We start from the raw sequence: 18,073 nt of genomic DNA, 5'->3' as shown, positions 1-18,073 counted from the left end.
GATTATATTTACCAGTCCTTTATTGATTTATTATTTCTTTCAGGAAATCAGTTTTGGGTTTCATTACTTAGGAGTCAGGTCTACTGTTTTCTAACTTCTTTAATTTCAATCTTCTATCTCTGATTTTACTTTTATCTTACCAGTATCTGCCTCACTCCCAGACTTTTATACAGGATGGCACATAATCCTGGATCTGCTCTTTTCTGTCTGTTAACCACTAAGTATACCTGAATACAGAGGCAGACTGTCAACTGAAGGCAGCTGGTCAGACCTTTATTTGGGCATATTTCCTGGTCTGTCCTGTCAGTCAGGTCTTTGGCCGCAGGCAGTCTTGGATTTCTAATTTGTTGCTTTTAAACCACTTTACTGGATAACTGCTGGACCAAAATACTTGGCTATTGGTGTAACAGGGATTCAGGAATGAATTTATTTTTGGAGCACCTGTGAAGTTGGGTGGTATAAGCCCAGTATTATGAATGAGAACGGTCTCTTTCGTATCCATCTAACGGTATTCTTGTCCATTCCTGCTAAAAGCAAGTAAGATAGAGCCCTGTCTTTGAGACTTGGAATAGAAGAGCAAACCAGTCTAGATTTTATAAAACCAAGTTGATGAACTCTGCCTGAAGATAGAAACCCCTATTTTGTTCCTTAATGATAAGAATTATGTTAAGATTGTAGGGCAAAGGTAGATCATGAAGTCTATATATTGGTATAGTTAAGAACTTTTGGAATTTGGGCAGCCTGCTTTGTCATGTCAGAGTAGGATTGTCTAATGTAGTGTTTTCTTCACCACCCAAAGCACATGAAGCAAATTTACTGAAGACAAATTTGAATGGTTTTATTTGAATATGGCCTGGGTGGAAAACTTGGAAAATCCATCTTTCTATTTTGGGCTCTTTGTGTTGAAATTAATTCCTGGCTTAACATCTGGTCTTCTAAATCTTTCTTTATTGGTCACGAAGGTAATGAGAAATCCATTTCCTGGCAGCAAATATCAAAATAAAAGCTACTGACAATAAGGGCTTAAGGATGAAAGTACATGTTTTTCTATGCCAAATAGCTTACTGAAGAAAATAAAAGCCAGACTCATTGTCTTTCTATAACTGCAAAGCCTACAAAAGACTACAAGTCCTTCATTTTAATTTTTGGTTTACTTCAGTTGTGAAATGATCTGCAAAATGGAGAATTTTAACCAGTCTTAAGATGAGAATATTTTCTATATCTATCAAGTATATACACATATATGTGTGTATATATATATAAATTTTATCTATATATAAATTTAAAGTGCATGGTCAGTTATTTGAAGATAATCAAGCCAGGTAGTACTGATGTTATTTAAAACAAGCTTTTCTATATGTTACGCTTTTTTAGAAAATTGGAAATCAATCCTTGGGATTGAAGTCTGTCATGTAACATCTGTGTGACTTTTACTTGAAGTTTATTTCATAAAGAGGGGAATAATTCATAATTCTGTTCTCTGACATGGGCGTATCTAATGAGAGGCAGATAAACATTTGACCATGAATCTTCCAAAGCCATGGCAATTTGTTCGTACTCCGTTTGGCCTGGCACAGCATTTGATTCTTTCTAGCCACTTTGTCAGGCAATAACATTCTCTCTAATGACTCCACCCACACAGACGCCTTTCATTTGATTGGTATGTCATGGAATTCATCAGCATGGAGTTCTTTTCTTACAGATATATAAAAAGATTTGAGTTCATGTAATATCCCAATGTAGATATTGAAAGTTGTCTTTCTATAACTGCAAAGCCTGCAAAAGACTGCAAGTCCTTTATTTTAATTTTTGGTTTACTTCAATTGTGAGATGATCTGCAAAATGGAGAATTTCAGTATTGAGGAGGTCTTTTCTCATCTGCCCCACATAATTACTGGAACATTTATGCTTCCAGTACCAAAAATAGAAAGAGAGGAAAGTGTGCCTCACTGAGGAGTAGAGAATGGGGAGGGGAAGAGTGGCATTAAGACAGATAAAGCAAAATGTAGCCAGATGTTGGACAGATTTGAATTCCAGACTAAAGATTTAAGCTTTATCATGTTAAATAACTACCCCCCTCTCCCAGATGCAATGGGAAGCCATTGAGTGGCTTAAAGAGGAGATGTTGTGTAACATGTAAGTGTATGTCTGGGTACATTATTACACAAGAGATGTCTGCTGGCCTGTTTTGAACAGCACTTTGAATAGGAGTTGCTCCTTAAATTTCTATTATATAGAGTATTACAATCGGTAGTGGCTCAAAATTCTTCCCAACTGTAGTACACACACACTACTACTACTATTACTACTACTACTACTACTACTACTACTACTACCACCACCACCATTACCACTACCACCACCACCTACCTTTAAACCTGGGCAAAAAGGGGCCCTTCCCTGGCCCCTGTACTCCAACCATGTTCTTCCCAAAAGTCTTAGGAATCTGTAAGGTCAAGGGAATGTGTCCACCTGGAGCCAAGGAAATCCCCCCCATGCCTGCCTATAGCGTCTTCCAGGTAAAAGAGACCCTAGATTTCCCTGCCCAAATCATCCAGAGCATACTTCCTCTTTCCTGGCCCATCCTCCTGAAGCTGGTTCTGCTGATGGTGTGTGCACTCAGGACTAAAGGGTATTTGTAGGAGGTGTGGACAGAGGTTGGGTGTGAGAACTGGATGTAGACATGAGTATGTCCAAGGACAGAATTGGGATTGGGAAGGAAAGGGAATGACCATGGGCTTGGGGCAAAGGCCAGCGACTGGCTTTCCTGGGTACGATGTTCTGGAGAGGAACTTGGAGGTGTTCTAAAATTCCAAATTTACGTCTAGACTTCCAGTTTGTTATGGAGATTAATTTTTCTCAGTAAGATGATAAAACATTTTTCAGGCATTTATCAACTTGATTAATAATAAATACTTAGATATACGTTACGGGGGCCTACATTTATGCTCTTGCCTTGGCCCCACAAATGTTAAGGGCCAGCCTGTGCACCATGCACATGCACACACACCTGCTCTCAGTCAAGCTCCTATTGCTGTCATTAGCAGATTTTTTTCGGTGTATCTTTTGTGTGCCAGGCACAGTTTTAACCACTGAGGCTTGAATAATACACATAAAATCCCTCCACCCTTGGAGTTTATAATCTAGAACAATCGATTTCAAACTTGGAATCACATTGGAATCTCCCAAGAAGCATATTGAAAATCTTGATGCTGGGGCCATACTCCAAGGCCAGTTTAAAGAGAACATCTGGGAAGGAGATTGTGCCAGTTTGAAAGGATTTATGTACCCTAAAAAAAGCAATGTTTTAATCCTAGACGGTCTTGTGAGAGCAATGGTTTCTTCTAATCCCATTCAGCTCTGTATTTTGGACGCTTTAATTAGCTTACCTCCATGGAGCTGTGACTCAGGCAAGCGTGGGTATTAAACTTGATTAGGTGGAGAGTCTCCACCCATTCCAGGTGGGTCTTGATTGGTTTTACTAAACTCCTTTAAAAGAAGCAGCACTTTGGAAAAAGCTAGAGAATGATATAACCACGAGAAGCAGAGTCCACCAACCAGTGACCTTTGGAGATGAAGAAAGAAAATGCCTCCTGGGGATTTCATGAAACAAGAAGCAGGAAGAGAAAGCTAGCAGACACTTCACCATGGGCCCTTCCAGCTGAGAGAGGAACCCTGAATGTCATTGGCCTTCTTGAACCAAGATATCTTTCCCTAGACGCCATAGATAGGACATTTCTATAGACTTTCTTTTATTGGCCTTAGAATTATAAACTTGCAACTTGTTAAATTCTCCTTTTAAAAGCCATTCCGTTTCTGGCATATTGCATTCCAGCAGCTAGCAAACTAGAACAGAGACCAAGGCTCAAGTATTCTTTTGAAAGTTCTCTAAATGATTCCAATTCATGACCAGGGTTGAGAATTACAATTCTATTTAAATAACAACCACTTAAATAATACCCTTTTATTTTTCCTGCATCAGGCATGGATTTAAGCTCGTTGCATATAGTGTTTCTTTTAATTCCCGCAATAAACTTCTGAGATAGGTATTATTATATCCCTGCTCAACAGATGAGGAAACCAGTACACAGAGAAGTTGAATAGATTATCCCAGGTCATGGAGCTGGTAAGTATTAGAGTCATACCCCATGAGTGAGGATCCAGAGTTCCTCCCTGGAACTTTATGTTACTCTCTATTTCCTCTGGCTTCCATTGATTGGTCCAGGTGGGTTCCTTCCTGAGAATTTTAAATGGTAAGAGAGCTTCTTTCTAGTAGTGGGGATTGGAAGCTAGGAAGCTTCCAGAAGGGACAGTGCCTCCCTGTGAAGGAAGATGCTCTGTACAGATGATGAAACTGTTATGAGCAGAGCTGATGGCAAGAAAAAACACTGAAGGCATCCAAGGCCCTTATTTTAGCTATTTCTAAAGCCTGGATAGGTCCCTGATGTTCTTGTTGTTTGGCTGTCTGAACTTCACTTGAAATCTGTTAACACATTCCCATTTTGTCTTAGCTTTCTAGTCGGGTGTCATTTGTGAATACAAGTGTTGATGACTACAGAGTCCATTGGCTATTTTCCCTAAATACCACATTTGGTTCATCAGGGGTCAGTGTGGAATGACTTCACCCTAAATTCTGCATCCAAGGTGACTCCATCATGACCTCAGAAATCCCTCAAATTGTAATACTGAGACAGGCACCTGTGCTTACAACACAGGCTGCAGTTTCCTCAGTTGCTGCTGATTCCTTTGTGGAACTGAAACTTCTGGAGTGATGGATGGTACTCACAGGTCAGTGGCCTTCCATTATGTCAGCCTGTCAGTAAATATTTTAGCCCTCGCTGAGTCTAGGATCATGAGAAATCTTTTTATAGCCTAAATTTTGACTCCATAAATGGTCAAGAACATATACAACATGTTTCTGTGTAGGATGCTTTGTTAATTTACTTTGGTTTGGGATGAAAGCCTGCCAACCTATTAATTGCAGAAATTAAGCCAATCCTTGTACATCAATTTGTGAATAGCAGGGAGTCTGCTTAAGTTTAATATGGTAGGATGCATTATTTTGTCCCCTGGTGGCATTTAATGAGTAGCATTTAAGAGTGATTTTACACTGTCTGCTGTTGTCCAGCTTTTTAAAAAATAGGATGATGCCATTTTGGATAAATAGTAAAATCAATAAGAGATGAGCATGCTTTCAGTGGAACATGTATTTAGTCGTTCTGATATTCCAGGATCAGTTTATCTTCTCTTACTTATGGATAACAACAGGAGCTCAGAAGACCCCATCACAAATCTTGAAGCATTGCTTCTCCAGGCATTTCTAAACCTCCTGAATGTGTCATCATCCTAGCCTAACCTTTGGTATTGTACATCTCTTTTTGTTCTATTTTTGTTCCCATTTTGTTCTCTTTTTGTTCCCATTTTGTCTAGGCTTTCAAGTCGGGTGTCATTTGTGAAGAAAAGTGTTGATTACTACAGAGTCTGTTGGCTATTTTCCCTGAATACCACATTTGGTTCATCAAGGGTCAATGCAGAATGACTTCACCCTAAATTCTACATGCAAGGTGACTCCATCATGACCTCAGAAATCCCTCAAACTGTATAAGCCTCACCTCTAATACACCACAGTTAGGTTTGTATTTCAGAACATTGCCAGACCTAATAAGACTTAAAGTTCCCTAAGGACTTATCCTTGAACCGTACAGATCTCCTGCACAAGTTGTAGTGGATTAATTGTGAGTTTTTAGCTCTCATTATCTCAGTGTACCAGGAATCCCTGAACACCAGCAGGTGGCAGCAGAAATAAATAAATAAGCTAAAAAATGAATTAAAATAATCCTGTTTATTTAAATCTCCTTTTTGTTTCCCAACCTTACACCTTATTCATTTCAGCCCATTCTCCTTTATTTTGCAAATATGCAGGATAATTTATTGATACTGTGTTATGGGTTTTAATTGCACTGCTGCAGAAGGATAGGAAAGAATGGAAAGCGAGTTTTATTTATTCTCTGCATTTTTTTTTTCCTGCCTTGTTGCTTGTCCGTGTCCAGGGAACTGGACTTCCAGGTTATTTGACGACAACCCTTCTTTCTGATTGTAATGAAAGCCTGAATTTATTCAGGAGATTAGGGTGGTTGACCATTAGGGGTAGGGAAGAGAGATAGTGGGAAGTGGAAAGTGTAGAGAGGGGCGATTCCCCAGGACTGAGTGGAGGAGAGCTGTGCTCCTGGTACCTGGGGACCTACATCCCTCCCCCATAGTGTGGCTGGGTGCATGCAGAATCGCGGGGGCTTGAGCACTGGATACATGACAGGGCAGTAAGGGGGGATAGATAATTGGAGGGACCATTTGAAATATTTTGTTCTGCACAAGATTACTGGCATCTTCATCTGAACCTAGGGTAGGAGAGATTCCAGAACAATGATGGCTAAAACTGAAATGTCCTAATAACGCAATGTGATTGGTCGCAGATCTAATTTTATTTATTGAAAATAAAGTTAAATGGTATTTAATTTTAGACCCTCAAGTTAATAGTAACAAATTTATCCTTTACACAATCTGATTATTTTATTCTGTAGAAACACATTGTCCATAATGGGTAGGATTGCAAGTTTGTCCCAGTAACCTCTTTTTTTGTTGAAAAATAGAGATATTTTTCAGCCCTCCATCGCATCGTGTCTTTTCTGCAGGAGATCATTTCCCTTGGTTGACCACCGAAGGAATATGTACCTCTATCAGCTTTTGGGTGTCCTGAAGCACCTGCCAGACAAGTTACCTTCTTCTTTTTATTTGGTGGCAGCCCTTCCATTTTAGTCCCTTTGACAATGGACCTAGCTTATAAGATATTATCTGCACCTAGGCTGCCCTTGCCCATAATGTCAGTTCTCAGGCCAAGGAGCTCATGATACAAGAATTGCAGTTTTCCATATGAGATCTTTACAATAAGCCCTACACTATGAACTATCTAAATTTAGCTCCCTTTCCAAGTTTTTTTGAAAAACGGGTCATCTCAGTGATGTTCCTTAAAACCTTACGAAATAACTTCTCACTTTGCAATAGACAATTTCTAAAAATGTTTTTGTTTGGCTGCTATTAATAAGTGTGGAAAATCTGAGGTATAGAATAATTAAATGACATATGCAAACTGTTAGTTATAAAGCTCAACCCTACAGCCCTCGAGACAGCACCCTCATTCAGAAAATCACGTCTTGCGCTAAATGATAAGTGCAAGCTCTCTCACTGAAGACGCAATATGTGGAATTCCTTGTTTGTGATTATCCCTGGGTGCAATGCTTTTATTATCCATTATTGAAAATTCCTTGGACCAAACGGAGTACTCCGAATTAAAAATTAAGTTATGTTGTCAGTAAGAATGAAAGATAATTAAAAGAAGTAATTTAAGTTGAATAGAGTTAAAGGAGCTCACAAAACTTTTTTTAAAAACTGAAGCTGGTATATTTTCAGTAAAATCTTAAAACTCAATGCTTTATATTCTTAATCAGCACTCTGAAAATTAGCCAGTAGAGGGCAGTGAAAGAGTGACTAATAGTACACAAATTGTACAGGCCTCTTTCATAGTTCTTGACAATTGCTTCAAGTAAGCTTTTCTAAGGCTATAAAATCCTGTGCGTTTATTATATCATTTGTGTATTCTGCATTCATGTTACAGTTATAACAATTTTCTCCTTACAAAGTATTGGTTTGTTTTTAAATTATCCAGGATCTGAAATTCGTCTCTTCAATTTAATATGTCCTACATTGCTTTCTAAAAGATTCACTGCAAAATAGAGAATGAAGATTTTCTCTGTATCTGTGAAAAGTCTGACTATGATTTAGAAATGTTGAGTGAGGGATTTATGTAGAGTGCGAGGGAACATCATGGCAGGAGTTGTCAGATAAGGAGAGATAAGTAAACCTTTTAATGTTTAGAGTCATGTCAGAAAAGTCAAACTCTTGGTTTTAATTTCCTAGTTTCTCAAACTATTAAATCCCCCTGAGAAATGATGGAATGGAAATGCCCTTTTTGGAGAGAATTTCTGGTACTTCCAGAGGAAAACTACAGAAACAGACGTGTTTGCAGCATTGCAGCAAGTCATTGATAGAGTGTCGACCCCCAGTTAAGCTTCAGAGCCAGCAACTCCAAATGAAGATGGTAGGAAGTTTAGTTTTCAAAATGGGTGAAACTTTGAGCAATATTTTATTTTTTTCCAAAAATTATTGTCATGTGCTAGTGGGAACAGAAACCACATGATCTATTAGTATTTAACTTAATGCAATAAACAGCTTGTTGCTTGTGCCAGCCCTTGTAGCAGTCACTGATGGAGGAAGGGAATAAGATATGATGAAGCCATTGCCTTTATGGGAGTTGTTGGGAGGAGGCATTTCTTTTCCTGCTCTGATGCTTCCTTCGTGTTGAAGGAACTGAAGCAAGGCGATGCTCCAGGCCTCGCTGTGTGCCAGTGGTTCTCAAAGTTGGGCCTCCAGGACCAGCATCATCAGAAACTCTCGGGGAGGAACCCAGTAATCCATGTTTTAACAAACTCTCCAGGTGGTTTTGTTGCAGGCTCAAGTTTGATAACGAAATCATCTTCCCATGGGCAGGGAGATTAATTTACTTATATAATTGAAGAAAGATCCCAGCTGCTCTCTTTTTTTTTATTTTTATTAGAGGAGTTGTGGGGTTTGCAGAACGATCATGCATAAAATACAGGATTCCCGTCACCACCCCACCACCACCATCTTACATCGGTGTGGAACATTTGTTGCAATTGATGATAGCACTTTCTTATCATTGTACTATTGTACTTTTTTTTAAACAGTAGTAGCCAGCGTTTATTGTTGGATTCTAAGTTCTAGGCATTGTATGAAACGATTTACATGGATTACCTCATTTAAAATACCCAATACACAGGTCTGTGAAATATGTCCTATTTAAAAAAAAATAGTTTTAATTAGAGAAGTTGTAGGTTTACAGAAAAATCATGTAAAAAATACAGCTTTCCCATACACCCCCCTATTGTTGACACCTTGCATTAGTGTGGTACCTTTGTGACAGTTGATGAAAGAATAATAAAATAGTATTATTAACTATAGTCCATAGTTTACATTAAATGTATTTTTCCCATATACCACCCTATTATTAGCATCTTGTATTTGTGTTGTACATCTGTTATGATTCATAAAAGAACCTTCTTATGCTTGGACTGTTAACTCTAGTCCATTGTTTACAATAGGGATCACTGTTTTGTATAGTACTATGTTTTATTTTTCATTTTTATTTTAGTAACATATATGACTTAAAATTTCCCCTTTTAACCACATTCACATATGTCATTGCTGTTAACTACACTCACAATAATATGCTACCATTAGCAATATCCATTTCCAAAACTTTACAGTCAACTTAAATGGAAATTCTGTAGAAATTAGGCGTTAACTCTCCATTTTCTACCCCAGTGTATCCCCTGGGAACCTATATTTTAGACCTATGAGTTTGCATATTATAATTAGTTCATGTGATACAGTATTTATCCTTTGTGTCTGGCTTATTTCACTCAGCATTGTGTCCTCAAGGTTCATCCATGTTGCCACATGCATCAGGACTTCATTCCTTGTTGGAAAGGATGTGGAGAAATAAGAACACTCATTCATTGCTGGTGGAAATGTAGAATGGTGCAGCCACTGCGGAAGACAATTTGGCAGTTCCTCAGGAAGCTAAGTACAAATTACCATATAACCATATATATATATATATATATATATGTATATATATGTATATATGTATATATGTATATAGGTATATACCCAGAAGAACTGCAAGCAGGGGCTCAAACAGGTATTTGCAAGTAATATTCATAAGTGCCATTATTCACAACTGCCAAAGGATGGAAGCAACCCAGGTGTCCACCTGCTGCTCTCTTCTTCCTGTTCGGTGCATACCTTCTCACCTGCTTCTCCAAAGACAGGCTTAGAAACCCCACCCAATTAGGGATTTTGCTTCTAGAGTTCAGTATTACATTTGCCTGCAGACATCATCCGTATCTTTCAGTCTAGCTCTTTAAAAGTAATCATTGCCCTCTACCATTCATATTCCTGGTCTTATTTTTCAGTTGATCCAGAATCTAGGCAGGAAAAGGGATTGTGTTTTAGTGGACCCCTGTGAAGACACCAACAGTATTCATGATCTAGCAGAGACAAATTCACATGGAAATAGGTTTAAACTAGTGTAAATCTCACTGTCTTAATGCAATTGTCATCTCTAAAGAACTAGTTTGTGTCTTTGCAATATAAAATGCTGTCTTTGTTTCCTCCTATAGTTTTTCTGTATTTACAAGCTATTTACATTTCTTTGACTTAAAAAAAAATGTTTTGCCCAAAATGTTTTGATAAAAATTAGGGAATGTGTCCATTTATTACACATTTAAGTATATTTTAAATTGATAACTCAGTGTGCTTTGGGTGACTGCTTTTGAAATTATTATAGATTATTATAAAGAAAGCCTAGGTTTTACCTGTAGTTGAAAATTAAAATTCCTGCCCAACTCCTCTGTTTATCTTAGAACTGCCTACCCCTTAATGCCCTGTTTAAATTTCTTCTCCTTGCCTGCCTCATTTGCCAGGAACTTCTCATTCTTCTGAGTGTCCATAGAACTTAGGACCTAATTAAGTAATGAAAATTATAGCAGTGACACGAATAATACCTTTCTCCACATGAAAACATTAAAACTAGGGTGATTTCTTGTTTGGATTTATTATTCGTCCTTCCTCAATATGGTTTCACAAACTTTACAGTTATTTGCCCCAAGTTCACAGCTGGGCTGAGAGTAATAAGAAAACGTTCACACAGTATTCTGAATTTTTGCTATAAAGCACAGTATAAGTAAAAGAGAACATGTATGATTGGCAAAATATGCAGCTTGCATTCATTCGTTTATAAGCTAAACCAGTCACTCAGTCTCTACAATGTGATGCTTTCCAACAAATTATTATTTTTAATTCTCCCTCAATCCTGTAGGTGGACAAGATGCATGAGTTTTACAAACTAAGAGCAATCTTTGTATTGGTTGAGCCTGCTGAATGTCTAGAATTTGAATGTAATTTATTTTTCTGTTTGAGAAAGCACTTCCGTACGATGTTGAACCCCCACCTGAGTCCATCATACTGAGTTTGCCTTGGTGTTCACTCCTAGTCTCCAGTAGCATTTTCTCAAGGCAGAAAACATAGGTAAATTGTTCATGTGCAAATAAAAAATATTGGGGGCCCAACTTGGCAGTCATGTAAAGATCTACCCACAGGAGTTCATGAAGCATGATGGTGAAGAGTAAGTGCAGGCTGTCGGGAGAGACACTAAGAACTGGCTTTGTCACTCACTGGCAGGATAACTTTGGACTTACTGTCTCTGTGCCTCAATTTCCTCATTTTTATACCTTCTTTTTGGGGGGATAGTTTTTATCGTTCTTCTGACTGATGAATTTCATGTTTATCTTCAGACTTCAGGTACAGACAAGGAGGTCATAACGTGGTCCTTTAGTCAGGTGCACCTTTGGGACAGAGCAGGGTCTTGTGAATGCTAAAAGGCAAATTTGTTTCTGTACCTAAGTAGTCCTGTGGCTTTGTTTAACATCCAGTGACCTGTGTGTGTGTGTGTGTGTGTGTGTGTGTGAAGTCCCTTCTCAGTAATAATTAGTAGGGAATGAATCCATGAACTCAGTTAATTTATGAAGAAGTCAGTGCACGACACTTTCCATCATCTGTTGTACTCAACCTACCTTACTCCTAGACTCTTGCACAACAGACGAAAGGAAATAAGTCTGAAAGTAGGCTGCTAAAAAACAAATCTTTAGTAAGGTTGTATCTTAACAAAAGTACCCTTTCCTGAATGCATCACATGGATTTACTTTCAAGAAAAGTAGTCTCTTTACTTTTTAAGTATTATTTTCTCATCTTTTGTCTCTATTATTATTTTTTATAAAATGGCATTTTGTAAAATGACATCAAGTTAATTGTAAGAATAGCTAAATTCCACTGAAGTAAATGTCAGATTTTTCAAATTGCTGATTTTATGAAAGAGTATACTCAAATTACAAAGCAAGTTTTATACGTTGCTATGTGAAAACATCATTTTGTAAGTCAAAACAATTTTAAATACAAGCAATTTTATTTGGTTTAGCATTAACCACATCACCCAAGGTAAGTCTTTCAATTCTGCTCAGTTTCTGTAAACACATATTTAAAATTGACATGTAAAAAAATTTGAAATTTCTAATTTGTACCTTAAAGTAAAAATGAATGGTCTTCTCTCTCTTTTTTAATTTAGAAAATAAATAAATAATAGGGGGAACAAATGTTAAAATAAACTTAGATTGAAATGCTAGTGATCAATGAAAGGGAAGGGTAAGGGGTATGGTATGTACGATTTTTTTTCTATTGTTTTTATTTCTTTTTCTGAATTGATGCAAATGTTCTAAGAAATTATTATGATGAATATGCAACTATGTGATGATATTGTGAATTACTGATTATATATGTAGAACAGAATGATCGTATGTTAAGAATGTGTTTCTTTCTTGTCCTATTTTTTATTTTAAAATTAATAAAAGAAAATTAAAAAAAGAAAATAATAGAGTATATTAATAGGGAATCAAAGGGAGAAAACCAAGGAATAAGTGATTAGGAGTCATTTTGCATATTTCATTTTCCATTTCTGATTACTTCAGATTTGGATGTACAAAGCTAGCACTTATGCTTCGCAAACAATGAGTAATTATACGTGTCCATTTGATTGATCTGAAGGTGGTGGTGTTATTTTTATATTTGCACATTAACAATTTACCTGTGTTTTCTGCCTTGAGAAAATGCTACTGGAGGCTGGTTGTGATCACTAAGGCAACCTCAGTATGATGGACTCGACTTGGGTCAGTTTATCAGGGTTGTTAATAAGTTGGGACAGAATTTGACGATAAAGCTTTGATAGTCTCCAAATAAAGACTATACTTCTGAGCAGGGAACCCTTACTGGTTGATCCCTGTCCCCTCAGTATTGGCCTTCGAACATAATGAATTCTCAGAGCACATTGACTTGAACTAAATATTAGAGAGATAATTTGTAGGGCATACAAAAAACGAAGGCAGAGCTCAATAGAGAGTGATTAGCATGGGGTATATTGAAAAAATAAAATGCACATAGAAGAATTTAGTATTGCTTGAAATGTAAAAATTGGCTTCTCTAGCAAATTGGATAAAAACCATGCAATTTGAGTTTTATCGAGTTACTGTATTCCTACAGTGTAGATTGACATTTTAGGTTGTATGAAAATTTCTGGAAGAACTAATAACCACATTGAAACCTCATCAGAGACATGTAGTGTGCAAAGCTAGGAGCAACATTGGTATTTTATAATATAGATATAAATATAAAATATAAAAATATAATATAAATATAAAAATATACCTACTTTAACCTATAATCTTAGTGCTGTCACAATGCACGAAGCAAGAGCTTCTTAGTTTGGTTACAGTTCCTTTTCAGTTTTGACTATTGTTGGCATTGCACATGTGAACTCAATCTCTCTTGGCCTTTCTCTTTGCTGTTAAGTAGTGCTGGCTTTCACTCATTTTCTGTTTTCTCTAACGGAGTTTTAACTATGTACTGAAATGTACTAAAGTGATATAAAAGCAATGTCTTTAATTAATTGTGCTTACAGCTAGCATCTGGAAAGTATAATAGAACATCTGTTTTGCATAGAGCCACCTAAGGATTATTAAAATCTGGTATTTTAAGTCTTTTTATATTGTAAGTATCATGTGTTAGCCACAGTCAAATACAAATGATTTGAAAAGAAATTAAGCAAAATGGCTGTAGTTCAGTGCTTTAAAAGAAACATTCAGGGCATAAGATTAAGTTTTGTTTTATTTTTTTCCCAATTAAGGGAACTTATTCTTTTCTTGGTTTGCCTTGGGTGGGGTAGAAAGGGTGTAAGTTTGGGTGGGGAGGAGTGTTGGAGAGTGTTAAATGGGCATGGATAATCTGTAGAATAAAGAGAACACTATGTAAAAAAATACATAGGCACTAAATGAAGAAGAAAAATTCATCTAGTTTGAAAACACTTTCTAAACATTGCATTACATTTGGAATCTTCTTTGAATCCAGAGTAGATTGAGTAGATTTAAGAGTGGGCAATTATTAAATGTGTTGCATAATGATATTTCACCAATGTGTATTTGTTCTTTACACCATCATTCATTCTCATTTAACACATGCCTTTAAAAATGTAGTTCCAGTAAATATACCATTGTTTAATTTCTTCCATAATTTTATTTTGCACTCCTAGCCATCAGTAATACAAAAAAGAATGAATGTTCTTATTCCGATTTATCTTCCAAGTCATATTATTTACTAGCAGCTTTTTATTTTATGACTCGGTATATATATAGGTATCTTTTTGTATTTACCTTGTCCTATCTTTATTATGAAAGGCACATGAAATTAAAATCACCCTTTAAGCTCTCTTTGAACTGTACTAAGTAGGATAGTAATTGTATTGTATTATTATTAATATTAATGAAAGTTACTTTGTAGGTGAACAAAACAAATAGCAATCTAATGAGATGTAATTGACTTATTACTCAACATAAAGACCAATTTGATTTAGTGTAATTTTCAAGTCCCTGAAATAAAAGAGCTAAGTGAGAAGTTCAGTTTGCACTTTTTGTTCATTGTATTCTGTAGACGTAAATTGATTTCACAGATCTGTTCAGTCACTTTACAAATATATGGATTGCTCAGAATAAACTTATTTCTTCTAAATAACTAGATCAAATAGTGTGTAGATAATGGTCCAGGAATGTCATCTTCCTACAGAAAAAAGATCAAGTTATTGAGCACAGAAATTGCAAATAATTTTGGCAAATAATAATAGTGATAATAAAATGAATAACAGCTAAATAATATTTAGCTTCTATAATGTACCAGTCATGCTGCCATCTGCTTGATTGATGTTTCAACTTACAATGCTGAGATAAGTACAAATACTATCCCCACTTTATACATGAGAAAACCAGGCTTAGAGAGGTTAAATAACTTGTTCAAGGTTGCGCAGGTACTAAGTTGCAGCCTTAGGCTACTCCAGTATTGTAATAGGGAAAAGAGATTTCATTGGGTATGATTTTATTGAATTTTCAAAATTCATACTCATTTTAATAGCAGATAAAAATGCTCAAAAATTAGAAATCTCTGCTTTTAAAATTTTAAAATTTTCTTCTACAGAAAAATTTGATACCTACATGGCTAAGGGCAGAAGGCAGAGTAGAATTTGAGAAATATGTAAAGACAATTCTATTGATCTGGGGCTTTGGATGTGAATCCTAAACCCCAGCCATTTGCAAAGTGGCTAGTTTAAAAGTTTTTTTCTGCCTTAAAATATTTTTTGACATTACTGAACTTAGTTCACAAAGCCATGAGTTTTCTATAGATTTAAATCAGAAAGACAACTAGATAGGTGATAGATAGTAGATAGATAAATGTAGATATATCTTTTGATTTCATTCTTTCCTAAATAAGAAGCTGATATATATTTTGTCATATTTTGTTATTAACACACTGAGAAGAAAAAAATCATTTTGGTTTGCAATCATGTTCAATTTCTGAAGGGAAATGTTTCATGGAACTTAAAATTGCTTCCAGCCTTCATCTTGCCCAGTTAGAGGCATAAGCTGATTTCTCATTCCCTGTGTGTGCTTTCCCGGCTTCCATATTTTTACGAGGAAGAAAACCCTGAAATACGAAGAGAGAAAGGACTTGAAGTCGTGGTCTCTATTGGTGTTAATGAGTATTTGAGTTAAATGGCAGGTGATAGGGACCCCAACTAGCAGTGGCTTAACCAAGATAAAAGCTTATTTTTCTCTTACTTAATAATAGTGTGGAAGTAAGTGGCTCAGGATTGACATGGCTGCTCAGCTCCAGAACCAGATTCGGAATCCTTCTGTCTTGTTCCCTGCCATCCATAGCACAGGTGCTACTGTCCTCATTTTCCTGGTCCACAAGAGCTCCCCATCACATCTGCATTCCAGGATGCAGGATGGAGAAAATGGGGGAAAGGTCACACCCCTTCCCTTTAAAGGCATGTCCTGGATGTAGCACGCATTACTTTTCCTTCACATACTATTGGTTAGAAAACTTAGTTGTGTGGCCAAACCTAGATACAAAGGAGATAGGGAAATGCAACTTCTATTTCAGGTTTTTCCATATGGTCATCTAAAACTTGAAAGTTCTATCACAGGAGAAAGATGAGAAAATTGCTGTTTCTGTCATGTCATCTTTGTGAAAAATATTTTCTCCTCTTTTATTTTTTGATAACTTTGAAAGTATAAGGTCGATTTGCGTTGTTCTTTTGACACTACTTCATTTTAATCAACAGTAGTTCCTCCTTAACGCTATCACCAGGCCATATCCAGAAGTGAATTCCTAATAATGTGTAGAATTAGGAAATGATTGTGTACTCAGCTCTTTTCTAAAAAAGAGCTTGAGGTTGCTACATTATGATGTTACCCTCTGTCTTTCTTCCAATATTTATTTACTTTCTCTTCTGAAACATTTGCTCCGCTATATGCTGGAGACAGAAAGATGACTAAGACAAGGTGCTCACCCTGGGCACATAGAGGGAGAGAAGGATTTGAAACCCAGGTGTGTCTGATTCCAGAAAAGTGTGTCTTTTCACTCCGTCTGTTCCGAAGGGAAGGGAATCACAGTCTCTGTGAATGCTAGTTTCCTCATCTGTATAAACAGGAGTGACTCTTAGGGATGCCATTAGGGTAAAATGGGGGACCTTAAATACCTTTTAACAGTGTGTGGTGCATAATATGTGTTTACTCGACTCTGTCCCCCAAGCCCCGGCTTGTTACACTTGTGTTCTGGAGTTGGTTTTTTAGATGTAGGAGCACCCTCTTCAGAAATGGCAATTGTTGGAATATTTTCCCAGAAAAGACATTGACTAATTATTTTGAGGTCTAAACCAGGGTCTTGATAAATTGACAATAGGTCTGAAAAGGATAGTTAAGAGATGGTTTTAAATAGTGGCTCCATGGTCTGTTATCACCAAACAAAAAGAGTGCCATGAATGCTTGTGAATTTCAAATTATAAAACAAAACATTTTCCCCCTGAATTTTTTGTTTTGATTTCTTGTGGTGGGGTGTTTCTAAATAAAGAGCATAAATCGTACTGCAGTTTGGGGCCGTAATCAGTAATGGAAGTTGTCAAATTAAGTGGTATCATATTTATTGGTACGTTAACATATGCTAGCTTGTCAGGTTCATTGATGTCACCATATAGTCTATGTTGATTATCTTTCAAAAATTCTAATAAATTATACTCGCTGTCAAAACTGTACCACATACGATTTTTGTCTTTATTTCTTCTTGCTTCATTTTGCTATTAGTAAAGTTATTCGCAGATATACTGTTGATATCTTAAGAGTTTTAGTTGCTAGTGTATTGGATGGCCCAGATTTATTTTTTCTGGCTCTTATGTTTCTCTGTGCTCCCAGTTCTCTCAGGAAGAGCTTGCTAAAATGCAAATCTCCGCATGGCTTTTTTCCAAGGAGATTTTTACCTAGAAGATAAAGCATGACTTATAATTTCTTCTGCAGTCTGCTTCCTATCTCCCTATCCAACCCTATCTTTCTCCCTATGAACTTTTCCTCCCTGTACCTCACCAAACACCACAACCAAATCTGAGCTAATTGCAGTTTTAGGGGCAAGCCAGGCTGTTTTGTATCTTTTTGCTATTTATGTATCCCTCTACCTGGCAGCCTTTCTTAGCTACAAGGAGGTAATTCATAATATACAATTTGGTGAGATGAAGTTTGTTCAAGGTGACTTTTTGGTGGAAATGCATTTGAAAAATGATATATACTTTTTGTCGCATTGGATATCTTGGCACCCCATGAAGTAATTTTGCAAATTGTACTTTTAAGTATTTTTTATTGTTTTTTTTTCTCCCTAAATTTTCAGCTTCCCTCCCACTAAAATAAAATCATTTTCAGCCAACATAAAATACACCTTGACGCTTGGTAGTGTT

The 18,073-nt window shown here is 36.6% G+C and overlaps 1 long non-coding RNA gene across 7 annotated transcripts in view; it reads left to right on the top strand.

The window, feature by feature from the left end:
• Nucleotides 1-18,073, top strand: part of LOC143688954 (uncharacterized) — a 214,577-nt gene that overhangs the window by 55,374 nt on the left and 141,130 nt on the right. Inside the window, exon 2 of one of the 7 annotated variants that reach the window (XR_013178415.1) lies at nt 5,431-5,564. The exons of the other annotated variants lie outside the window; for them this stretch is intronic. This is a non-coding gene — a long non-coding RNA (uncharacterized LOC143688954). The remainder of the gene's footprint in view (nt 1-5,430; nt 5,565-18,073) is intronic. 7 annotated transcript variants of the gene reach the window in all.

This window comes from Tamandua tetradactyla, chromosome 6 (genome assembly GCF_023851605.1).
Source record: "Tamandua tetradactyla isolate mTamTet1 chromosome 6, mTamTet1.pri, whole genome shotgun sequence".
Taxonomy (NCBI): Eukaryota; Metazoa; Chordata; class Mammalia; order Pilosa; family Myrmecophagidae; genus Tamandua; species Tamandua tetradactyla.
Note: the sequence above shows the minus strand (reverse complement) of the source record. Positions and strands in the feature narration are given on the sequence as shown.